The following is a 27,381-nucleotide window of genomic DNA, read 5'->3' on the forward strand; positions in this document are numbered from 1 at the left end:
TGTTAGCAAAAGTGTATTTCCAGGCGTTGCTAATTTACATATTTCGCCTCAACTTCCACCTGACTTACGTCTCAATTCCGCCTGGTTTATGTATCGGATCAAGCTAAAGCATTTCTCCAGGCTTCAGCCTAGAGCATTATTTTCCAAGCATCAGCCTAGTTATTATTTTCCAGGTGTCAGCCTAGGGCATTGTTTTCCAGGCGTCAGCCTAGAGCATTATTTTCCAGGCATCAGCCTAGAGCATTATTTTCCAGGCATCAAGCTAAAGCATTTCTCCAGGCGTCGGCCTACAGCATTATTTTCCAGGCATCAGCCTAGAACATTATTTTCCAGGCATCAAGCTAAAGCATTTCTCCAGGCGTCAGCCTACATCATTATTTTCCAGGCATCAGCCTAGAGTATTATTTTCCAGGCGTCAAGCTAAAGCATTTTTCCAGGCGTCAAAATTAAGTGTATTTCTGGGCGTCGCTAATTTACATATTTTGCCTCAAATTTCACCTGACTTTCATCTCAATTCCGCTTGGTTTGTGTCTCAGATAAGTTAGTCCTTATTAAATCTTACACCTGGAATGCTTACAAATACTAAATTATGGATGAAATATTTCGTACAGGCCTGAGGCTTTGTTACAATGATTACTGACATATGAATATTCAAGGCCTTAGCACAGAGATTACTGACTTGACTATCCCAGGATTTCCTACAATAATTGTTGATTATTACCAGCCTTACCACAGTGAATACTGAGTTGATTACTCCAGATCTTGTCATATTAATTTCCAACTTGATTACTCCGAGTCTCATTATAGCGAATGAAAGTTATAACTTATTCTCCTTAATTTACGTTAGCTGAAGTTTTTCTGAGATTTCCTGGACTCAGATTCTATTTGGTACAGTCAGGACATGAGTTTGGACCCCATCTTCTCCTGGTATAGACATTGATCCATACCCCTTCTGATCAACCGGTTAATGTAAGCAAATGCATGTAATGATTACCAAGTTTTGTCGTCTTCTTATGCTGTTATTGTATTGGTATCAACCTTATTTATCTTCTTTTTTACTTAATATATTCCCTTTGCTTTAACAGATAAGACTACTTAGAGGCTACTTTCGTTTGCTATTATTAAGTACTTGTGAGAAAGGTATATTATTACCATTGTTATATTTTGCCACCTACATTACATTATATATTTACTCTCGTCATATGTGCATACCTTATCAATTATCCAGGTTATTTGAAGTTTCATCCTATCTGTGTTGGTAATTTTAGCAATTGGGTCTTTCAGTTTCCCATAGACTATTCTGTCTCAGAGACTGTGTAGGAATAAAAGGTGGTCATCACTACTTATTCATATTCTTTAATTATATATAACTATTGTTCTTTTCTCCCACTTTCAAACAGTTTCATTTACATTCCAGGATTTAACTTTCTTTTGTAAAAAATATATTGTGACAATTAAAAGATATTGATATAAATGAAAGTTTAAAAAAATTAACTTCACTATTTATCATTACTAATCCCGTGGATACATTAATCATGCATATATATATATATATATATATATATATATATATATATATATATATATATATATATATATATATATATATATATATATATATATATAATACAGTCATCCATATTTTATACATTATTTGAATATTGAATATTTTTAGCTGGCCATATTCCCCATTCCCTCCTTGTTTCTAAATCATAATACAATTCTTTCTACATCATTTATCTTTTCGTTATTTTTACTGCTTTAAATTATGAATTATTTTAGTATAACTATGGCTTTATTTACAGTCAGAATCAAAACAATATGTATGCTTATAGTCTATGTAAAAATCAATCTTTTCAATGATTTGTTTTTATATTATTGTCAGTTTTGATTTTCAATATACACTGTCAATCTATTGTTGGTTTTTTGCACATTTTCTATACCATATCAGGAAATCATAACAGAGTGCGGTTGTCTTGCAATTCACACCATTAGGTGTCTGTGTGGTTTTATATCACACCTTATCCAGGTAACAAGGAACTTTATGTATTATTGTAACATCAGTTCTATCCAAAGTGTGAAACAAATAGATATGGAAGGATATCAGGCCATGACCAAAATTAATCTCCATTGATACAAATATGTTGTAGGTTTTTTCAGGAAAATAATTGTGTCAGTTCAGTGTATACAATTGTGAAACTGCTGATGTGTATTGTAGGATGGACATTTCTCATAACATCTTTCATGAACATAATTTACTCTATGTTCATTAACATGTTGAAGTTGCCAAATTTTTATATTGAATATTTCTTTCATTCTAAAACTCATTACAAAATGGTTCAATCTGTTCTAAATGAAGTTGAAGGGTGTGTTTAATTTCTTCATGAGAGCAGATGGTATATTAGGAAACATATTAAATTATTTAATTAAAAAGAATAAAGATACTAATGGTATTGATATAGATGGAATTTCTAATATCTCAGTGTGCCGATGAGACAACGTTGTTTCTGGTTGGATCTAAAACAACCCTTAACAATACAATACACACATTAAAATGCTATGCAAGTAGTGAAGTGGGGCACTAGAGCGTCAATGGGACTTAGCATTAAAAACACCCCCTGGGCAAATATAGCGTCAAAGGAAATTTAACATGGAGAAAAATCGTGGGCAAATATAGCGTCAAGGGAATTGAACATGGAGAAGAATCGTGGGTAACTCTAGCGTGAAGGGGAATTGAACATGGAGAAAAATCGTGGGCAACTCTAGCGTCAAGGGGAATTGAACATGGGGGAATAAAATGTGGGTCTATCTAGGGACAAGGGGAATTGAACATGGGATTTTTTTGTTTTTTAAATTTTTTTTAAAATTTAAAAAAAGGGGTAGGCAATTGAAAAGTCATTCTCTTTTCGAGAAATATGGGTGGCCCTGAAAAGGGCCTTTGGGTTTATGTTAATGTATCCATTAACATAAAGGGCATCTGCGGCATCTTCTTGTCCTCAAACTGCGTCTTACTCGAGGGCCATAAATCAGTGTCCTCTTGAGGCAACCTTGTCTTTCTACATACACTCTTCGTATCCACAGACTGGTGTCTGACTTGTCGACAACGGTCCACTTGGACCGGACATACATGAGCATGTCCGTCCTAAACATCATGGAAGACACAAGGGTGGATGATTCGACTGTGGTCCACATCTTGAAGTGACGAGAACAGATGAATCAATGCAGTGAACTGCGCTTATTTATAGGTAGAGGAAGGATTGAAACGGATTGAGTTCATTCACCAATCCGAACACGCGTTACAAAATTCAGTCAGCCCGCATCCAATCCGAAGAGAGCAGTCTGTGACGTCACGTGGTCTATATAGATTCGCTAGCGCTTGTGTGCAGTCAATCTATGTGACAGTGATTCAACATGACGGAAACTCAGAAAACAATTCATTGGGGTGCACCAGCAGTGGAGACCGCCCAAGGGAACCAGGACTTACTTTCAGAAGAGGTAAATTGGGATTTTGTGGATTTTCTTACCTCGCAAGAATTTGTTCCTGAACCTTCGTTACCTTCTTCATTACCGCAAGTGGAGAATGTTAGACAGAGACAGAAAGAAGAATTGGAGAAATTTATACAACGACAAAAGGAAGCGGAACAAGCTTTTCTCCTACAGCAGCAAGAAGAAGAGGTAAGAAAAAAACAACAGCAACAACAGCAAGAAGAAGTAGCAGCAAAGAAACAAGAGGGTGAAAATCAAACGGTCACGGTACTGTTGGACATTTTAGCGGAGTTAAGAAGTCTGAAACAAATGTATCAGACTTCTTTATTACGACCGAAGAGAATACGACCTTCCCGAGCTAAACACGTTAACCCTGTGACTAAGCCTACCGTACCACCCTTATTGATTTCAACCCAATCATCATCAACATTACGCAGTCCAGAAGTAGGCCTTGGCCGTGGTAAAGGCTTAAGGCAGTTAAATTTGATTGCTTAAACTCACCCCTACACCAAAATAAAAAGGCCCTTTTCAGGGCCACCCACATTTCTCGAAAAGAAATACAATTTCAATTTGCCAATAACTCAAAAAGAAACCCAACCCATTTTACCCCCTATAGTAAGTGTCTTTGCATGAGTGCGTGAGTGTACGTTCTTATTTTAAAATCAAAACTCAAAGACACTTACCTTATATCATTAATTTATTATTTTATCCATTGTTACAATCCAATTCACAATTCACATCATAACACTTTAAAAAAAGTTCATTGACTTCTTCTTTCTCCTTGTTTAGTCTCTCTGTTTTTTAAATTTTTTCACCGTCACAGGCTTTTCCACTTCTTCCTCCTCACTTTCTTCCCTTCTTCTTTTCTTCTCCTGTTTCTTTTTCTTCACCTGTCTGCTTTCTTCCTCTGCAGAATCCCTCTCTTCTTCTGAAGAATTCCTCTTTTCTTCTGACTCCTCTTGTTTCTTTTTTGGGCAATCTGAAGACAAGTGTCCTTTTTCTTGACAATAATAACAGGTATCTTGACTTTTGTCTTTTATAGCCCCTTTTTTTCTTTTTTGACGGTCTGGACACTCTGAAGACCAATGCCCTTTCTTCTGACAGATATAGCAAGTATCTTGACTTTTATCTCGAAAGGAAGGAGAGTAGTCCGTCGGCTGGTCTGAAGGGAATTTTCTAATGACCCCTCGCAAAGCTCTGACGAAACGTTCGATTTGGCTAGTCTCTCGGCTTGAGAGTGAAATGAATAGTGAAAGGACAAGACACACACCCTTTTATATACGCTGGTGTGCCATGACTATAAATTAGTCTACGGTGTTTAAACTTGAGTCATTTGACGTTTTGAACTCAAGATGAAACGATCCTATTCATTCGAGAAGAAAGAAGAAGAAAGTAAGAGGCAGAAACGTGATCTATCGCCTCGTACCAGAGCTGAAGTCTTGGCACAAATTCATGCCAGTGATTTTGAAGAGGACATGAGTGAACCAGAATTTGAAACCTCTAAACCAAGTTCACCACCCTTAGTCAACCCTGAAAAATATTATTCCATTCGAGAGACGGAAAAGCGCTCCTCTAGAAAATTTAGAACCACGGCTTACAAATACACGGTGAAGTTTAAAGATTTCAAGGCTGAAGTGCCGTTAGAGAAAGCAGAAGTGTTTATCACTGGGGTGTGAGATTCTTTGCTCATCGCACTCAAGCGACATTGTCAACCCAAAGAAGACGATCGCTTGAGACTTTCCATACAACACGACGGTTTGAAATCCCCTGTTTGGATCGAGTTTAGCACCCCTGCAGAATTGACCGCTTCCAAAGTCAGGACAAGATTCAACACGTACAACAATCTAATGATCAGTTTGACATCACCGATGGTAAAGCCACAGTGGACATGACCCACGTCTCTCCTCCTCAAGGGACTGGACGCAAAAAGATGTTATTGGTGAACGAAGTTCGCAGCATTAAGCGTAGCCTTGTCCAAATTCACAACCCTCAAGACCAGATGTGTTTAGCTCGAGCCATCGTGGTGGGACGAAGCTATGCCAACAAGAACGACACGGTAGAATGGAAAAGAGCCTGGAAAACTATTCAACAATCGGACCGAGCCAAACAGCGAAACGAAGCAGAACTCCTGTTGCAGCAAGCTGGCCTATCCAAAGACACACCCTGTGGTATTCGTGAGATGCAAAAATTGCAAGATGCCCTAGGTCCACGATACACCTTGAAAGTGCACCCTCAAGAAGTGCGCGGACCTCTGTTGTTTCGAGGCCAAGATTTTAAGGACGGAAAATACATTCATGTCTATTATCACGATGAACATTTCGATACCATTACCAGTATCACCGGATTCCTGGGATACAGTTATTACTGTGAGAAATGTGACCATGGTTATAATAATCGAGAGCAACACAAGCATTGTGGAATGAAATGCTCAGGATGTTTGGCCTCTTCACCCTGTCTGAGCGAAGGACCAGTGCCTTGTTCAACTTGTCAGCCCTACCTGTTAACAACAACATCTGAAGACGCAAGGTTCACAGAAGAAATGTGCTTGTCAACTGCTGAGATTGTGCCCTACCTGTGGACGAGGCATACTTACCAATAATGCCAAGGCATACGTATGTCGAGGAAAGAAAAAATGTCACATTTGTCACCACATCGTGGACTTGGAACACCAATGCTACGTGCAAAAATACCAACCCCCACCAGAGAAAGAGGACGGTCACAAGAAGGGCAATTTCATCTTTTTCGATTTTGAATGCATGCAAGAGACTGGCATTCACATTCCTAATTTCTGCGTGGCTCATCGAGCGTGCGAGAAGTGCATTCAAGAACCTATTTTCAGTCATTGCCCTCAATGCAGCAAGATTCCTGGAGGGCGTGAAAAAATCTTTCGGGGACCGAACACGTTAGCCGATTTTGCACAATGGGTCTTAGACCTGATCGACAAGACGTGGAGCCAAGAGGACATCGAACGTTACGGAGATTATCATCGTCATGACACGGTGATAGCTCACAATTTCTTCGGATACGATGGACAATTTCTTTTGAGATACTATACGGAACAAGGCACCGAGTGTCCTAAAGTGACTTTGAACGGAGCCAAAATCATTTTCGTGCAAGTGGGACAAGTACAGTTTAAAGATTCGATGAGTTACTTGGCCATGCCTTTGAGTCGAATGCCTAAAACGTTTGGAATGACAGAAATGGCTAAAGGGTACTTTCCACACTTTTTCAATACGGAAGCCAATCAACACGCCGTTCTACCCCATTTACCTGAGGCTCACTATTACGACCCCGACAACATGCGTACCGAACAACGAGAAGCTTTCTACGCTTGGTACCAGGCTCACGCCTCGGACCCTTTCGACTTTCAGGAAGAAATGCTAAAGTATTGTCGTTCCGACGTGGACATTTTACGGCGTTGCTGTGGAAAATTTCGAGAACTGTTCATGGAACACGGAGGGGTCGATCCTTTGAAAGAAGCTTGCACCATTGCCAAAGCGTGTTCCTTAGTGTATGGACAACGATTAATGCCTGAAAACACCGTGGCTGTCATCAGCCCTCAAACGACCAACTTTGTCAAACGTCAATACTCTGTCAAAGCCCTACGTTGGTTACATTACTTGTGCGACAAGGAAGACAAGTGGATTCAGCATGCCCGCAACGGAGGGGGCGAAAAGACCATCGGAACGTATTCGGTCGATGGCTGGGACTTAGAAAACCCCAAGATCGTGTACGAGTTTAACGGTTGCTTATTTCACGGATGTCCCGTCTGTTACCCTGACCGTGGCACTAAAAATCAGTTTTTGCAACGAACCATGGAAGACTTGTACCAGGACACTTGTCAGCGACGCCTAAAGTTAGAACAGCAAGGATACCAAGTGGTGGAAATGTGGGAACACGAGTACGATCACCGTATGAAAACCGATCCCGAGTTTAAACGTCTCGTGGAAAGTTACCAGTTCATGGACCCGCTGAACCCGAGGGATAGTTTGTACGGAGGAAGGACCAATACCACCTGTTTGCTGTACCAAGATGACGAAGAGAAAGGAGAAGAAATCAAATACTTGGACGTGTATTCGCTGTATCCCTACGTGTGCAAATATTGTCGCTTTCCTGTAGGGCACCCGCAATTGTTAACGGAACACATCGACCTGAAAAACATTCGACAATACGAAGGCTTGATCAAGTGCAAAGTTTTGCCTCCCACGAATCTATACCATCCCGTCTTACCTCACCATTGTCAAGGCAAACTGATGTTTCCATTGTGCCGTACTTGTGCCGAAACGTGCAACCAAGACAAACCTTGTCAGCACACCCAGGAAGAACGTGCCTTGACGGGAACCTGGGTCAGCGTAGAATTGTTCAAAGCTCTGGACATGGGATACCAACTGTTAGAAGTGTACGAAATTTGCCACTTTCCCAAGACAGAACAATACCACAAGGGTGATCCCAGTCAGAAAGGCACTTTCGCCGACTACGTGGATGCCTTTTTGAAACTGAAGCAAGAAGCCAGCGGCTATCCGTCCTGGTGTCACACTCCCGAAGACCAAATACAATTCAAAGAGAAATACTATGAACAAGAAGGCATCTCTCTAGACCACATCGAGAAAAACGAAGGCAGGCGATCGTTTGCCAAAGTGATGTTAAATTGCTTGTGGGGTAAAATGGCACAACGCCCGTGTTTACCCAAGACGGAATATTGGACAGAACCTTCCCGCTACTTCCAGATGATTCACGACAAAACCAAATACATGAAACACGTGGACGTCGTTCGAGAGGATTTGATCTTGGTCAATTACGAAGAAGATCTGGACTTTGTACAAGACGACCCTTTTGGAAATGTCATCATTGCGGCTTACGTGACATCTCATGCTCGCTTAAAATTGTACGAAGCTTTAGAACTGTTAGGAGAACGCGTCCTGTACTTTGACACGGACAGTTGCATTTACATCCATCACCCGATTCAACAGCACCCTGACATCGAAGGAGACCGTTTAGGAGCCTGGACAGACGAGCATCCCGACGACAAGATTCTAAGTTTCGTCAGTGGCGGTCCCAAAAATTAAGGCTACGAATACCGGGACAAACAAGGAGAACTGCACACGAAGTGCAAAGTGAAAAGACTGACTTTGAATTATCGTACCAGTCGTGTGGTCAACTTTGGGGTATTGAAAGAAGCCTTGCAATCGCGAGAGGATGGAAACTTTAAAGTGACCACCTATCAACCGAACAAGATTGTACGTTTACCCACTCACAACATCGTCAGTCGGCCCTTGGAAAAAGTCTATCAAATCGTGTACCAGAAGCGAGTTCGACTTCCCAATCATTTAACCTTACCGTATGGACACGTTGGTATAAAACATTGGTTGTAAGAGGATAGTCACCCGCTAGAAGGATGACTTCGCCACAGCAAGAATCGAGTGAGAAACCCGATGAGAACTCCAAGTTCAAACCCTACCATTTTCCAGTCTTCTTTCCTGACTATTGTGATTGTGCCCGTCGATTGGACACGTTTCAGAAATGGCCTACGGATAGGGAAGGATTACCTTCTTCGCATGTTTTAGCTAGAACAGGATTTGTCTACTTGGGACCTGAGTCAGGATTGGGATACGAGGTACAATGTTTCGCTTGCGGACTGAAGTTACGAATGGATCTATGTATCTATAAAGATTCAGCTATTCTGGAACATACTCGATGGTCTCCGCACTGCCCTTACCTTTCTATGGCCTTTCCACCCATCACACTACGGTACAATGTTGACGGTACCTTAGAGACGGTACCTTCCAGTACAAGACATAAAAAACATAAAAAAGGAAAGATGTACAAGCTTGAGACTGCATTGCGACTAGTATAAAAAGGGGCTATGGTCAAGATCTATAGTTCATTGTGACTACCAAGACCGAGCGAACAAAATGAATACTTTCAGAGAAACACAGAACAAGTTGTTTAGAAAGGCACAATTCAAGTGTGAGGCTTCGGAAGTGGAATGCGATTGTGAGCCTTGCGATGGGTACGATGCTGTACGTTGTGACTTTAGCGATGCCGTAAAGCATCATGGGAACTTTAGTGTCCCTACCCCTATCATGGAAAGGGATGCTGTGCGTGTCAAACCTGAGGGATGCGAAAGTGATGCCGCTCGTCCTCTTGGACATTTTACTGGGTTTCGTTTTAAAGGGGAATGTTCACCGTCACGTCTACCCCCCTACGGATGTCATCCAACCCTGAGCAAACTCCTGCCCATGTCACTCAACCCTCATCGAAACGAACCTGTGAAAGACGAATATTCGTTTCCTGTGCGTTTGTCGGAATACTGCGACTTTGAAAATCGTCTTCAATCGTTCAAAGGAAAATGGCCTAAGTATCTGGGAGGACCGACCCCCGAAGAATTAGCCAGAGCCGGATTTTTCTACTTGGGCGAAGGAGACAAAGTCATGTGCTTCAGTTGCGGTGTGTCACTTCACCACTGGGAACCGCAAGATTCGGCCTACGTAGAACATGCTCGATGGTCACCGAATTGTCATTACTTACCCTTAGTGGGACCGAGACATTGAACTAACTTACTATAATCTGTTCATGGATACTTTACAAGAGAACATTCGTGCTTTGCCTGTGGAGTTGAGAGAACGCATTTACCGAGAACTGGTCAAAATACAAGTGAAACTTAAAGAACAATTGCATCCGTTACATCACCGGTGTTTGAACCACTGGTACCTGAAGGCTGTACAAGGACTGATTGAATTGAAAGTGTTCCATTGGACAGACATTGATCAACGATCCCCTAGTTTTAAAAAGGATTGGCTTGTTATGGACGATTCTATCTACTACATCATTGTAAACGTACTGCATCGAATTCCAGAGGAAGAGTTAACGAATTACCAACATCTTGAACACATTGTCAACTTAGTGAAAGAGGAAACTTCTGAACGAATTGTAATGTGTAGATTAGTGACTAAACGATTTAAATTCGACACTGAAGCAAAACCATGTTTGTGCAAAGAGTACATTTCTTGTGTCAGACCAAAGAGGATTTAGTATGACCTATTCATGGATACTTTGCTAGAGAACATTCGTGCCATGCCTGTGGAGTTGAGAGAACGCATTTACCGAGAACTGATCAAAATGCAAGTGAAACGCAAACGCAAAGTTATTGAACCGTTTTTAAATTATGCTCTGTTCCAAAGTATAAGAAGACTGATTATGAGTGGATATTACATCAGGCACAAAGGTAAACGAGGCTATTGGCCACCACCCAAGGATTCCAGAAACAGTGTATATACTTATGGATACTTTACAAGAGAACATTTTGGGCTTGCCTGAGGAGTTGAGAGAAAGGATTTACCGAGAACAGGTCAAAATACAAGTCAAACGTAAAGAAAAATTGCATCCGTTACGTCATCAGATCTTTAACCACTGGTACCTGAATGGTATAAGAGGACTGATTCGTCAGAAATTTTTTCAGCGGTCAGACCTTGTTGAACACTTTCAGTTTGTGAATGATGATGAACTAGACGTTCGTAATTTTGGTTACATCGAGATTCACTTACTGCAACGTATTGAGGAAGACGAGTTAAAGGATTACCAACATTTGTTACATGGAATCTGCTTAGAGAAAGACGAAACATCTAGACAAACTCTGACGTTTCAGTTACAGTATGTAACATTTAAATTTCCTACTGGAGAACGAACATGTCTAGTTAGAAATTACCTTTATTGCTTCCGAAAAAAAGACACTATAAAATCAAGTTGCTATGCCACGGATTATGTCACATATTATTGAACAGATTCCGTGGAAGGATCTCAATGACCATATTCAAACCGTGGATCATTACCATCGATTATTACAAGAACTGTATCCATTCAATTTGGGACGACAAGTGGTGTGTGTCTTAGTGACTTGTTTTCTGGGATTTCGTTTACCAGCCGATTCCTTGTGGACTCTTTACGATCAGTACTTACCACCTCAATGGCCTTAAATGGTCAAGAAAAACTCCTTTTGCTCAAAGCCTTGCGGTTTCATCTGGATACTTCTCGACCTCTACGGGAAAAAAAGATTCGTCAACTTTTAGCTACCCAAGACGTGTATGACGATGTGTGTGTAGCTTGTGACTTACATCCCCATTGGACAGATGTCCGTGCCTGGAAAGAATAGGATTTTGAGGCTTGGACCCAAGAAGTGGACCAGAATGCACGAGAAGTGTTCAAGGAAAAAAGTTACTTTTCAACCTGTGTTAGTGACGGTGCCAGAAGAACCCGTCACCCAGGACGGGACTGTCGTGGACAGGCCTGAAAGACCCTTTCGGGAGGACACTTGTGTGACCTTACCCCCTACTATAGAACTGGTTAGAACATTACCCAAAACATGTTGTACAGACACTTGTGTTTATTCCACGTTAATGGTTATCATGAGCCTTTTATCCTTGTACTTAAGCCTTTGGCTTTTATGTATTTTTGTCTTTCGTATTCATGTTTGAAAACATTCAATAAACGTGTTCTGAAAAAGTATATAAACTCTTGTCTTGTTTGTTTTCGTGTCACAAGTGACATTTCTCACACAATGGCTACCTCTGCTGTCTCTGCTCCCTCTTCCTCTACTGTCAAAGTCATCGACGAACACTTAGATCGTGCCAGTTGGGAGGCTTTGTATCTTCGCCATCCCTTTAACATGCTCATTGCTAGACCTAGCGGTTCAGGCAAAACCGAATTCGTCAAACGTTTGATCGAACATAGACATCATTTGATCGATCGGCCACCTCAGCGGATCGTGTGGTGTTACAAAGAGTGGCAATCGGCGTACAGCCTCTTGCGAGAAAGTCAAGGCGATTCCATCGTGTTTGTGGAAGGCATTCCTAAAGAAAACGACGGCATCGTCTCTGACTCCCGTCAAATTTGGTCATTTTCGACGACATGTAAGGAGAAGACGAAGAAGAAATTAAACTGTGGTTCACGCGCAAAGGGCATCACCGTAATGCCAGTGTCGTTTACATCACCCAAAATTTGTTTCAACAAAGTAAAGCCCATCGCACCATCATTCTCAATGCGCATTACGTGGTCTTGTTTAAAAGCCCTCGAGATAAATCGCAAGTGCAAGTCTTAGCCAAACAGTTAGGAACGCCTTGGCTAACTCAGGCGTACGACGATGCCACTCAAACTCCACGCGCCTATTTACTCGTCGATTTGAAACCTACGACCCCCGAGGATTTGCGTTTTCGTACCCACTTGTTTCACCACTGGTGCCAAGACGGAGGGCATGTCCTGTACACGTCTCCGTCCTCGACTTAATTTCACTCAACAAAAAAATCTAGAAAAACCTCAGACCCTTTTCGTCTGTCTTACACAGTGTGAACATGACGTCCCTTCAGTCGCATCTTCCCGTCAAATTGATTCGTGCCTTGTATGGCATCAGTCGAGAAAAAAATCCACAAATACGAGCTCGTGAAGGTAGTCTCAAAGAAGTCTTACGATGGTTCACGGTGACGGCACGTCAATTACTCCAAGGAATCATTCAGATTCCTCATCAAACCAAACACTTTTTCGATCGAAACAAAGTCGCTTTATTCCAACTGGCCGATCCCCGCATCGACACTCAAACCAAAAAACAAATCATTTTGAAACCTGGAGGGAGCGGTACTCTAGGAGGGGTCATCATTCGCTCTCTCTTAAGATGGGATCCTAATGCCCCCAAAGTTATACCCAAGTAAAACGTCCAACGAAGCCCCAAGAAGAAAAAGAAAAAGACCACGTCCCCAAGAAGAACTTCTCCAGTGGCGGGACCCTCCTCTTACCAGACACCACCCCGGAAAAAGAAAAGAAGCCCCCAGAAAAAGAAACAGAGAAAAAGTCCCCAGAAAAAGAAAAGTCCACAGAAGAAAACTAGTCGCAAGAGATGCACTTCGGCCAGGACGCAACTTTACACTCGCAAACCACGACCTGCCACGGCGGTGACTGCGTCTCCGGCATCCTCACGTTCATCCACTTATCCGTTGATTACACCAAGAACTGAAGAGTACTTGGAGACGTTGATTACACCAAGAACTTCTCTGCTGATGACCCCAAAAAGAACTTCCCCAGTGGCAGGACCCTCCAATTTAGCGGCAGTGGCTGCTGCTCACAAAGTACCTTCTCCCAAAATCAAAGTCCAAGAAAGATCGGGCATGTTACAAAGTTTACTGGATTTGTCCAAGCAAGAACTGGCTCGATTTAGTCCGTTACGTACCCCTGCACGACGTGTCATGCCTGTCCTTAAACTAATACGACGTAAAGACAATCAGTGGCGACGCGTTCCAGTATAAAAAAGGTCTGTGACCAAGTCGGGGGTATCAGTGTTTTTTTGGTGCTCCTGAAGACTCAAAGATGTCACCCTCCAGAAAACCCCAAGGAAAGAAAAGGAAAGGACTACCACCACGTTTAGTCAAACATGGGGACATGTTATCTATCCTGTCCAAAGCTTCTCCACCTCTACGAAAAAAACTCATTCAATCGGCCTCCAAAGAGGTCATCAATACCGTGTGCGAATGTTGTTTGAACGTCTTGAAAGGCACGATCCCTTTGTCCAAACACCAGAAACAATGCTTAAGCAAACATCGTCACGTTCTTCGCCAAATGGTTCAAAAGAAAATTCCCATTCGTCAAAAGAAGAAGATGTTGGTCCAACGTGGAGGCATTTTGCCCCTCTTGTTAGGCCCCATACTGAAAGGAGTCTTGGGAACCATGTTGGGAGGACTGGTGGGAGCAAGACAAAAAGGCCTTCGGAAGTCCCAAGATCTCAGAATCGACCCCTGACAACCCCATGGAAGGACGAAAACTAGCTTTAGTACCTTACAAACGATGGATGGAATACCATCGGTGGCAAGAACAACGCACCCCGCATTTACCTCCCAATCCCAATTTGAGTGAGATGTCCCAGTTACAACACGAATTGCAGTCCTTGATGGATCGCCAAGATTTGTCCGAAACAGAAAAATCGCAAAAGTACAATCAACTTTTGCAACGACTGCAATTCTTTCACCAGAAAGCTTTAGACGAAACAGCTCTACCCACTCTGAAAGATTTTAAGACCTTGATGAAATGTCCAGCACCATCACCAGTACCAGTACCAGTCCCAGCACAACCAGTGACCAAGACAGAAAAAGGAAAAGAAGAAGAAGAAGAAGAAGGGTTTCAAACTCCACCGAAAAAGTACGCAAGTTAACAACACCACCTACCTCCAGAATTGGATGGATTAAAAAGATGAAGGCCACCCCTTCTTCATCACAAGAGAAAAAGAAAGTGAAGACAGAAGTGAAGCAGAAGTGAAACAAGAACCAATATCCCCCGCTCAGACATCCTCCTCTTCAACACCTATTGCCGGTCGCACACGCAAAGCATTGCAATCCAAGAAAATACCCCAAGAGAAAAAGAGTAGCATCCTCCAAGAGTGGGTGTCTTATTAACATACGAACACAAAAAATGGAAAAAGTCCTAGCCAGCATTTACTACGATCCCTAGCATCCTGCAGGTTACGCAGGGGTTCAAAAATTGTATCGTGCTGCCAAAACTCGACTGAAAAGTCTCCGTTTACCTCAGGTGCAACGATGGTTACAAGAACAAGCTACCTACACTTTACACAAACCCATTCGACGCAAGTTTGCCAGAAGTCGCACCCGAGTGGAAGGCATCGATCATCAATGGCAAGCCGATTTAGCCGATGTCTCTCATTTGGCCAGCTACAATCGTGGCTACAAATATTTGTTTTGTGTCATCGACGTCTTTTCCAAATTTGCCTGGGTCGTGCCCTTAACTTCCAAATCGAGCAGCGAGTTAGTGCGAGCCCTGCAACGGGTGTTGAAACAAAGCGGTCGTCACCCTCTTCGATGGCAAACGGACAAAGGCACCGAATTTCTGAACCAAGCTTTCCAAAAAGAATTAAAGAAACGTGACATTCATTTTTTTACCACCGAGAATCCCGAAACCAAAGCCAGCATCGTGGAACGTTTTCAACGCACTTTGAAAGAACGCATGTGGAAATATTTTACGCATCACCACACTCTGAAGTACATCGACATCTTACCGCACCTGGTGCAAGCGTACAACCAATCTTACCATCGAAGCATCGGACGTGCCCCGCAAGACGTGACTCCCGACAACGAAGTGTTGGTGTTTGAGCGTCTGTTTGGTACGTCCCCGACGAGGGCTGTCCCCAAGAAAAGTGGAGAGTTGGCCGTAGGAGATTGGGTACGCATTGGCAAAACCAAACGCACTTTCGACAAAGGTTACTTACCTAACTGGACGACCCGAATTGTTTCGCGTCACTGGTCGAGTGCATGGCCGTCATCCTACCGTCTATAAATTGGAAGACATGAACGGAGAAGTGCTCAAAGGAACGTTTTATTTGCCCGAGTTACAACGTGTGACCAAAAAAGAAGACGACGTGTACGACATCGAAAGCATTCTCGAACGCAGAGCCCGTAAAGTGGGCAAACGACGTGTCAAAGAAGTCAAAGTACGTTGGAAAGGATATCCACCCAGTTTTGATTCTTGTATCGACGCTTCGCAAGTCATCGACTATAAAATGAAGTGACCATAATGCCCTTTCACACAGACGCAGCTACGTCGACCACTCCTTCACCTAGTTCTTCTGTGCAAGATTTACAAAAACAACCTTTGTGGGTGTGGTGTGGAGAACGTGTGCCTAAAACGCAAATCGTCTTTTTCTGCCAAATCTTCGTGGTGTATTGTGTCATCGGGACAGCCATCGCCAATTTGATTTTGCAACAAGGAGACAAACAATTGTGGACCATTTTATTGAGCAGTTGCATCGGTTACCTACTTCCCAATCCCTCCCTGAAATTCTCTTCCAACGGGAACCACGGGAACCTTGTGTCCAGTGCCAGTGCCAGTCACCACTCCAACAACAATCACAACCAGAACCCTATTTTGGGCGGAGACACGCCTCTGACGGCCAGTAACCCATCGGACAGCCACATAACTCTGGAATTATGAGTCACCAAAACCAATTTTACTTAACCTTACCCAGTGACAGTTCCATATAGGTGTTTCCCCACAACACGTTGTGCTGTTACACGGCCAAATTACCTCAGGCCATCCCCTTAGATCACGAAGCCCATTGGGAAGTGGCTTTGGTAGAAATGATTCACCCAACACAAATCAAAAACATCACTGAAACTCAAAACACTTTTGACGTCGAAATTCTTGACCCAACAGTGCATCAAGCCACTTCTCAACATAAATCACTTCCCAAGGCCCCAATACTCAGCAGTGACACTTCTCCTCCTCTTTACGTGTATCACTTTAAAATTAACTCAGGTCATTATTTTAGTGGTCAACATCTGGTGGAGGCCATCGCTGACAAATTCTATGCAGCCTTTGACAAAGTTCTGTCCAAACTAAATAAACGTGTCACCATTGAGTACCACAAACAGTCTCACCGTCTACTCATCAGATTTGAAAGTGAGGATAGAAGTATACGTATTAAATTTTGCCCTGGATTGTATGACATTTTAGGTGGAGACCTCAATTTGGTCACGGATAAGCAGACCAAAAAGATTCACATCACAGAGATTGACAACAACGGGCATTTTGCAAGTTATTTTCGTTTCCCGGTAGAACTGAACCAGGGACTGAATTTGATGTTCGTGTACTCCGATGTCGTGGAGTACAACGTGGTGGGACACACCTCCGTGCCGTTACTGCCTGTCATTCCTTTCAAAGTAAATTCTGCCATGGCCACTGACGAGGAAGGTGGAAACACTTATCACGTCCACCACGAATTTGTACATCCTCATTATTTGCCTGTCAGCAAGTCGTATTTGGACACGGTCAACATTGCTATAAAAGGAGAGACGCGTGGAAGTGTTACCCAAAGTGGGAAACGACATCAGTCAAACGTTGAGCAGAACGACCGCCAAGTATCCCATACGAAGGGTGGAAGTGAAAACGTTCACCATTCCCGCTAGCCATCATTCCATGATCGAAGATCATCAGTTTCAAGGACAGTTACCCAAACGTTTAATCCTTGGTATGGTCGAGAATGAAGCCTTCAACGGAGCCTTCAAAAAAATCCTTTCAACTTTCAACACTTTAAGGTGAAGAAAATCGAAGTCAGTCGCGATGGCAAGACCTTGTGTACCAGACCTTTCGAACCTGACTTTAGTGACACGAAGATGAATTACTTGAGATCGTACTTGTCCTTGTACGAAGCCACCGGCCAGTTAGGAACCAACACCCGTCACGGCATTACGTACGAAGATTACGCAGGAGGCTATGCTTTGTGGGCTTTCGATTTCACTCCAGACCAAGGCAGCGACGAGGGACATTTCCACCCTATAAAATCAGGCCAGATTCGTGTGGAACTTCAATTTGCAGAATCACTGGACAAGACAGTGAACGTCATCCTGTATGCAGAATTCGATAATACGATAGAAATCAACAGTTTGAGAGAAGTCATTCTAGATTATTAGAAGCTATGGAAGACTGTTCTCCCTTTTTACCTAGTGGAGAAACTTTGGAAATGGAATGTGAGGAGACCGTGGAAGGAGAATCCCAAGACAAAGACGAAGAAGTTGTCATGATGAAGTCGAGATGGCCAGAACAAGAAGCCCATTTAGTCTGCTGTTTTGCCAAACACTTGGCCGAAATAATGACGGAATTGATCAAGAAAAATTGCTATGGATGTCAAAACGATCATCCCAGTCAAATTCAACACGATAAATGCCTAATGTTGAGTCAAGAAGAAAAATTGGACGAGTATCTGAACGAAGCTTGGAGTCTCATCTCAGACGAAGTCGTGTGGCATCAGTGGTATAAAGACTTGCGTGAACATTCTTGTCCACCATTAACCACTCAAGAGATCCATCGTATCGAAGCTCTCCTGAATCAAAGTGAGGAGACGAAACGAAGAAACGGTTATTTGTCAGACATTTTCAAGCAAAAAGTCAGGATCGAATTGACAACTTATTATTACCTGTGAAGAAGAAGAAGACGAAAACACACAAATCAATGGATACCTGGGAACTTTATTACCTTTTGAACCACAGTTCGTATACGGCTTCTTGGAATCCCGTCGTCTGTGCTAAAGATGAACTCCCTCATCGCAAACCTCAAGACCATCAAGCTTACGTGATCAACACGGACGAAAGTCATCTCACAGGAACCCACTGGGTAGCCGTTTACTTTCCTCAAGAAGGAAGTGTGGAATATTTCGATTCGTACGGATTGCCCCCTTTGGAAGACGATATCATTGACTTTATGAGAAGAAATGCTCAGACCACCCGATTCAATAATGTGAAATTACAAGGCACAGATTCCTTGGTGTGTGGACAGTACTGTGTGTATTTTCTGCATCATCGCAGCCTGGGCTATTCCTTAGAACATTTAGTGACTCATTTTGATCCTCGTTTTTCTTCTAGAAATGATGTGAAAGTAGATCGATTGTTTTGTGACCAGTATGCTTATCTTTTGTCTCAAGCTAGGAAACGTAGTGTCCATCAATGGCCTAATGACTTCCAACAGTGGAAATCACAATTTCATTCACAACGTTGTCAGCCCTGTTTAAAGTAGAGTATGAATTGAAAAAAATGTTTGTGATTTGAAGAAAAAATGTTTGATGTTATAATGTTCGATTATTATTTAAAATATGTTAGAGTTGTTGTTGGTTAGTGTTAAGAGATTTTTGAATAAAAAATGTTGTGTTTTGAAAAAAATGCCTTTGTCTTTTGTTTGACTATAAGAATGTTGGATTCATGCTCTTAACTTCTTACTATCCCTCTGATGACACTCATTGAACGTTGCGACTCGAAAACCGTGTGGGGGATGTTTTCCTTCACGTCCGCGCTTTGACTTTAAGAACCGGGTTGTTTCCAATCTAACCATCCATTGTCGACTCATCCTCCTACGAAGATGTGCTCCAAACTAGCTAAGCTAAACGAAGCCTACGTGAATTTGCATAGGGTCAGACACGGTCTGATACCGAAGCCAGAAGAGATAGAGAACGTGAGAATGTTAAAAGTCACTGAAGACCTGATAGAAGAGCTCTTCAGAGAAGAAGTGAACAGGGAGAAAGAAGAATGGACAGAGAAGTACAGACTTCAAAGACAGCAGCAGCAACAGCAGCAGCAACAACAACAACAACAGCAGCAGCAGCAGCAACCTGAAGCTGACAGAGGCTTTGTCGATTGTCGTATCGACACCAAAGAGTTTTTCTTCTCTTTCCGAAGAAGCAGACCTATCGCCAGAAAGTCTATCCTCAGAGGACATCGCATTCTTAGAAACTAAAAAAGATTGCCATAGCAAACAAAAAAAAAAACAAAACAAAAAAAAAGCCCTTTTCAGGGCTGCCCAATACTCTAGAAAAGAAATAACCATCAATTTGCCAATGTGTGTGTGTGCGTAGGTAGAGTAGTGTGAATATAAACACTAACTCTTTTTTTTAAATAGTGTGAGGGTATGTGTTTGTGTATAAGATTGTGTGTTTGTAAGTGCTCACGTACGTTGGTGTGGATAGTAGATTAAAATGATGTCTTTTTTTTGGTGTTTGAGGTGTAGATTTGGGGTTAGATTGGATTTCTTTGCGTATTTGAATAGTCTATTGAAGTGATTAATGAAAATTTTTTACAATAGTAATGGGTAGCATAAAAAGTGAGTGAGTGTTTCTTTTAGGTCCGCGCGTTGTTTTTTGGTCATGATCTAGGTAAGATCAATTTTATGTTTTTAGGGGGATGTTTTCCATCACGTCCGCGCTTTCAGTATAAATTGAAACTCGCTCGGCAGTCTAGCTACCCTTGTTGATTGATCAACACCACCAGAAGAATGAACACCAGAATTGTGAAACTGCTAGAACTCCAGATGCACCTGGAATATGCCAGGCGCATACTAAATGAACTGGCCGCGGAGGCCATTGTCGAAGAAGCAAGAATGAAAGGGGAGGAGGAGGAAAGAAGAAGAAAAGAGGAGGAGGAGAGAAGAAACAAAGAAGAGGAGAGAGGAAATTTCAGAATCCCAGAGACAGAAAATTGGGATTCTGAAGCCACATATCCCGCCTCTGCACTCCCAAGAAGAAAGGTGAAAGGAGACTGGGGAAGAAGATGCGTGTGTGGCGCCAGGCCAGGAAGGTGCCATCATTAGATAGGTGCATCTGGAGTTCAAAAAAAAACCAACAGCCCTTTTCAGGGCTACCCAATACTCTAGAAAAGAAATAACCATCAATTTGCCAATGTGTGTAGGTAGAGTAGTGTGAATATAAACACTGACTCTTTTTAGTGTGAGGGTATGTGTTTGTGTGTTAGTGTTTGTAAGAGCTCAGGTATGTTTGTGTGAATAGTAGATTACGGGTTTCTTAGCGTATGTGGAGAGCATAGTTTGGGTTTTATTATATGAAATAAGGAAAGTGGGGATGTTTTCCTTCACGTCCGCGCGTTGTTTTTTGGTCATGATCTAGGTAAGATCAGTTTTATGTTTTTTAGGGGATGTTTTCCTTCACGTCCGCGCTTTTCGTATAAGAACCCACAGTATTCGTCGTTCAAACCATTCTACAAAGAAGACGGCTTCGAACCAACTTGGCAAAATGCAAAAATTACAAGACGTTTTAGACAATTTAGGAATGATGGAGCAGATGTTAGTGAGACTCAATGAAGACCACTATTCCTATAGTCCCCATCGTGTAAAGATGGAAATTAATAACTTAAGAAAAGTAAAGGACGTAATAAGTGGTGTCATGAAAGAGATAAAGGAGGAGAAGGAGGATGAAGAGGAAAGGATAAGAATACGAAAATGGAACGAAAAATTGAAAAAGAAGAAGAAAATGAGAAGAGGAAGAAAGAAGAGGAGGAGAAGAAAGAAGAGGAGGAGAAAAAAAGAAGAGAAAGAGTGTAGGAGAGAAAATAAGAAGTTGGTGGAGAAAAAGAAGAAATTAGAAGCAGAAGTAGAAGAAGAAAAACCAAAGGCCTTTTTCAGGGCCACCCATATTTCTCGAAAAGAGAATGACTTTTCAATTGCCTACCCCTTTTTTAAATTTTAAAAACAATTTAAAAAAAAAAAATCCCATGTTCAATTCCCCTTGACGCTAGAGTTGCCCACGATTTTTCTCCATGTTCAATTCCCCTTGACGCTAGAGTTACCCACGATTCTTCTCCATGTTCAATTCCCTTGACGCTATATTTGCCCACCATTTTTCTCCATGTTAAATTTCCCTTGACGCTATATTTGCCCAGGGGGTGTTTTTAATGCTAAGTCCCATTGACGTTCTAGTGCCCCACTTCACTACATATGCAAAGACGTCAGGCCTTAATGTAAACATAGAGAAAGCAAGAATAATATGGACACCAAGCTTGAAAAACAGCAACAGCCATTTGTATATAGAGTATAATTTATGCTGAGTAGATGATAGTTTCACAATATTAGACATCATCTTCTCTATAGACTTACGTCTCATGATAAATCTTAATCAAGATAGTAAATTTTAATCATGATAGTAAATTAAATGACATCAAAACTCAGTGGTCAAAGCGAGTTCTTACCTCCTATGGAAAAATTATTGCGATAAAATCACTTTCTTTATCAAAATTAAATCAGATATTAATAATTTTACCAAATCCTCCAGAATGGTTCAAAGTTTTAATCATTGCTGTTGTGAATAAGAAATATTCAAAAGTCATATCAATAGTCATAAATACAATTTATGCTAGATGTACTTTGATGAAATTGTTCAAGAATTAATGTCACAAACTATCTTAAATTTCTGTTGAAACTGTTATGAAAGTAAGAAATAAACTACTTACTTTATCCTTTAATTTCGCTTACTTTGCAGACGAATTGTTGCAGAAACCTACATCTTGAAGTCTACCATCCAGCAGATCAAATACATGAAGGACAAAAGGCCTTGTCACGGGTTTATTTGTGATGTTATTATTCACGTATTTTTCCTTGCAGAAAGATTTTTTAAAAAGTATCCCTATCAATATCCTCCATTGTTAACACTAATGATTATATCACTTCGCACTGACACGCAATTTCTCAAGAAAGAGCGCACCAACTCAGGATTCCGAATTGCTGCGTTATTCCAAGTTGTAGCCCAACAGCAACAGCACTGGCGTTTATATTCCCACGTCCTGACAGGTAAGGCGTGTAAGACCAGAATATAAGTTTGTGTGCAAGATCATTTGCTGCTTCACTATTGAAAATGGCAACAGCTAAAAGTGACAAAGCAGACGGACCAAACTGTCCAATTTGTTTAGATGTCTTTAAATTGCCAAGGGAATTACCGTGCGCACACTGCTTTTGCCAGAGCTGTTTGAAGTCCTACATAATCACCGAGTTAACAAAACAACCGGAATTGACAGAAATCGATTGTCCTGTATGCAGGCAACCAGCAAGTTCGTCGAAGTCGTATAAAACTGTTGAAGAATGGGCCTCTCTGTTTCCACTTAACATGGTCTTGCAAACGATTTCTACATCGAAATCGAAACTAGATTGTATCTGTGAAGCTTGCAACTCGGAGGGTGTGTCAGTCACGGCTGAAGGATACTGTGTGGTATGCAAAGAGTCACTGTGTGGAAACTGCATAAAGCTTCACAGAAAGCAGAAGCTGTTAAAGAACCACAATACTCTTGCTATGGAGAAATTGTCAGGTAATCTTCAGAACGTAATCAGATATGCGCAAAGGGTCACATGTCCAGAACATGATGACGAAGAAATAAAATTCTACTGTAGTGATCACAAGGTTGCCTGTTGTGGGTCGTGCTCATTTCTTTGCCATAAAACATGCTCCAAAGTCGTTGATTTGAGGACGGAGCTTCCCCATTTACTGCAAGAAGTTGATTCGAATGGAACTATTGAAAAAATGATGACTGTTGAGAGACACCTAAAACAGTTTATAGACATGAATGAATCAAGTATACGTGAACTTGAATCCGAAGTACGTGGGTTTAGCAATCAAATCAGAGAGGTGCGACGGAAAATTAATGCAGCTTTAGATGATCTAGAAAACAGAGTAAAGATTGAGGGTCACAGAATATACAGTGAAGAGATGACTGTGAAAAAGGAAGAAAACCATCGATGTTTGTCACTTATTCAAGCTGTCAAAAATTCTTGCATTAACTTAGAAACAGTTAACAAATTCGGAACAGATGTACAGAAGTTTCTTACTGCTGAAAGAATGAGGTCACAGTTGGGGACGTACTACAACCAGATCAGATTAAAGTATGAAATGATTGATTCAACCTCTGTACAAATGAAGCTTTCTTCTCATGTGGAGTCAATTTTGTCAGTGCTTTCATCTGATAATGGAAAACTTGTGACAAACAAATGAAGAAAAAAAGTTTTTGTGCCAGAGGCGCATCATCAAAACATAAAAGTTGGTGAGGACGTTGCATGGATTACTGGTGTCGCAAGTCTCCCAGGAGATCGGCTGATACTGGCTGAGCATTTTGCAGGAAAGTGCATCGTACTAAATGCATCTTATAACATCATTACAAGTTACTCAGTGAAAGGTAAATGTTTTGGCATATGTGTGGCAGATGAGGAGGAAGTAGCCGTAACTACCGGGGGCAAGGATATCCAAATACTGTCAGTGAGGAATAATATAGTTAGTCCAGTAAGAACAATATGTACCAGACATATCTGTACTGGTGTGTGTGCTGCTGGGAATGGACATATTGCCATAACAGGGGATTCTGATTTAAAGACCTGTTTCTGGGGATTAATCAGCAGAAAGGGAGAAGAAAAGTTTTTTCACCAGTTTGAATCTGGTCATGGGAACTGTTACATTGCAGTAAATGAGTCGAAGACAAAAGTGTATGTCACTGTGCCAACCAGCGATTCACTTCATGGCTTCGACATAAGTGGTAAAGTCCTATTTGTATACAGATCAGGTGATCTTCAAGGGCCATCAGGAGTTGCTGTATCCAAAGCTGGAAGCATTTTTGTTTTAGGAACGAATTCTGGTAACATTCATATGTTGTCCCCTGAAGGATGTGTACTTGATTTTTTTTCAAGCGTTGACCCATATCCAACGGCAATTTGCTGTGTTACTAACAACGAGTCAATTATAGTAACACATTATTTAGGATTTAAAATCTGTATTTTTTGCACCAAGTAGAATACTGAATTGTATGAAACCAATAATACATTGATGTATGTATCGTAGAAGTGACAGAATATATGGCTTATTATGCCTTTCTGTCCTTTTATGTGACGTTTCAGCAAGCACTCACCAGCAACTAATTAGTGAAATAAGAAACTTACTCTAGTAATAATTGTATCCATATTTCCAAAAAAGCTTTAATTTTTTTCATAATTATACAGTTTGCAGTATACATGTCTTAACTTATAATTGAATATAGTGATCTGTTTTTCTACATATTTGTGGCATGTGTAGCTCTTTCAGTGAATAATCCCCAGCAAGACATTTTTGATATGCAAAACTTAAATATTACTATATTGACTGGGCTATAATCTCATATAAGGTCATGGTCAAGTCTTTATACAATGGCCAAAATATTATCACTATGTGACAGGTCCGTATATACAAATCTCACATACGGTCATAATCCAGTCATTATATGATGGCCAGTAGTTTATTACTGTATTTATTGATGAGATGGTATATAATAATGTCACGAAAGGTCATGGCTAAAATAAACACCATATAAGCCCAGTGGTCAAATGCAATTGCATTTACTGATCACAGATATCTCACTTTTGTTTGTGTGGGCCCGAGTCACCGGCTCTACCAGCATGGGTATACTAGAAAGCATGCCAGCAGCTTCCCATGAGTAGGTGGTTCCTTGCAGGATTTTTCTGGGTTCTTACAGCAGATATACTGGCTGCCATTTGTAGCCTATCATGTGCTGACAAATGTCATTAGAACCCCCCAAAAAAACAAATAAACATAATACTAAATTGAATTAAGATAATAATAATAGTAATAATAATAATAATAATAATAAAGACTTTATTTAGAGTAGGTAACTCAGTTAGTTACAGAATTAGTCAACCTTGAGGCCTTCTATATGTTATATACAATATATACAGTATATACATGATATGAAGAGTCTGGCTTGACACTAAATAATTAAGTTATTTTAAATTTCAAAGTATCAAGCCTGGAACACATGCACATACATCAGTGAAACCATAAACATTTGTAAAACAAAACATATAATCCTGCATTGAAAAATTCAGCTATGAAAATGATGTAAAATTACAGAAAAGCAGTCAGTATTTTTTGTACTAGAACTGTTGAGTTTTCTAAAGATTTCATCCATTTAAGACATTGATGTGAAAAGATGAAATGCTAGGATGGATATCAGTATTGAAATGTGTTAATGTAACACTGACTTGAATTGAAATGGATAGAACTACTGAAATGCAAAGATATAACATTGAAAACGTATAATACGGAACTGAATTTATGAAGACAAGGATGTGGACATACAAGTAAACTATCAACTAGTATTATGTTACTAAAGTTTTGAACTAATCACTTGTAACATTTAATAATGAAATATTATTTTAAATTGAATTTAATCATTTAATTGGTGTTACTAAAGTTTTGAACTAATCACTTGTAACATTTAATAATGTTGATATAATTTTAAATTGAATTTAATCATTTAATTGGTGATGATAATGTACACAATTACTAGGATAATATTGTGCCTTATAACATATAATACATTATGCTGGCTAATGAAATTATTTAGTTAATATATTCAGTTGACCATGTCAAGTTTGTGATAATGCTCAGAGACAAGGGAAATTAAGCATCTTGCGTAAGTTACGGAGTTTGTGTAATTAATAAAATGTAAACCATTTAAAATTTATAACTTCACAAAAAAGTATTGATTTACCACATCAAAAGAAAGTGGTAAAGATTTGAGATATGCAAATTGGTTGATTTATACAAATAAGGAAGTAACTGTTGTGTATGTGATTTGGATTTTGAACATAGCTTCAACAAGGGGCCCCGAGTGGCTGAGTGTTCGAAAGTGCTCACCATTACATATCACTGCCGTCTCACCTTTGTCTGTGTGGGTTCGAGTCTTGGGCTCGGCAATGTTGGTATGTGAGAAAGCTTGCCAGTAGGTTCTCGAGGGTCAGTGGTTCCTTCCGGGGTTGTCCTGGGTTCTTCCTCTGCCATTTATACTGTCTCCCATGTATTGCTTATCTTGTGCTGAAAAATGGCATTAAACCGTACAACAATCATTAATTCAAATCATTGTGGTGGAATGACCAATGCAAAAATGCACATAAGGATTAAAAAAACTCAACAATTGTTGTGTGTGTCATTAGGATTTTTAACGCAGCTTTAACAATTTTTCAGTCATACATATCAATACAATGTCTGCAGCGGGGCAGTTTATAGTGATGCATAGCACTGGGGCATCATGCCGCAGATGTATAACATAATGTTCAACCCAGTCACATTAGCCTGATGCCAGGCCAACCAGTCCTAACACCAACCTTTTAATGCTGAGCGCCTAGTAAGGCAACTGTTACCATATATACTCGTGTATAAGCCGAATAATTTGGGAAAAAATAAAGGCCTGGAAGAAAGGGGTCGGCTTATCCGTGGGCCAATGTCTAAACTTGACAGTTTTAGGTCTTTTTGTTGACTAATTTAATTGCTGTAAATCTTGAGACACGAAACGATAATTTTTCCGTGTCTTAAGACATAGACATGTAAGAAAGCGATCCGACAATTATTAAACTATTATAAAGTACTATGACTGATTTTGTTGTTAATTTGCATGTGAATATTTTCTGATTTCTACAACACGAAATTAAATAAAGGTAAATATAGACTTCATAATTTGCGGGCCATTTGAGTTTACCGGGGAGACCATGTTGAACTATCATGTACAGTACTTACACAGTGTAAAGCGTGCATAGCGTCACTTAAAT

At 40.8% G+C, this 27,381-nt stretch overlaps 1 pseudogene; it reads left to right on the top strand.

Annotated features, from left to right (window-relative positions):
• The first annotated feature begins 22,559 nt into the window (after positions 1-22,559).
• Positions 22,560-24,574, top strand: LOC149786994 (uncharacterized; annotated as a pseudogene).
• Positions 24,575-27,381: the final 2,807 nt, after the last annotated feature.

Source organism: Sinohyriopsis cumingii, chromosome 12 (genome assembly GCF_028554795.1).
Source record: "Sinohyriopsis cumingii isolate HCF-2022 chromosome 12, ASM2855479v2, whole genome shotgun sequence".
Taxonomy (NCBI): domain Eukaryota; kingdom Metazoa; phylum Mollusca; class Bivalvia; order Unionida; family Unionidae; genus Sinohyriopsis; species Sinohyriopsis cumingii.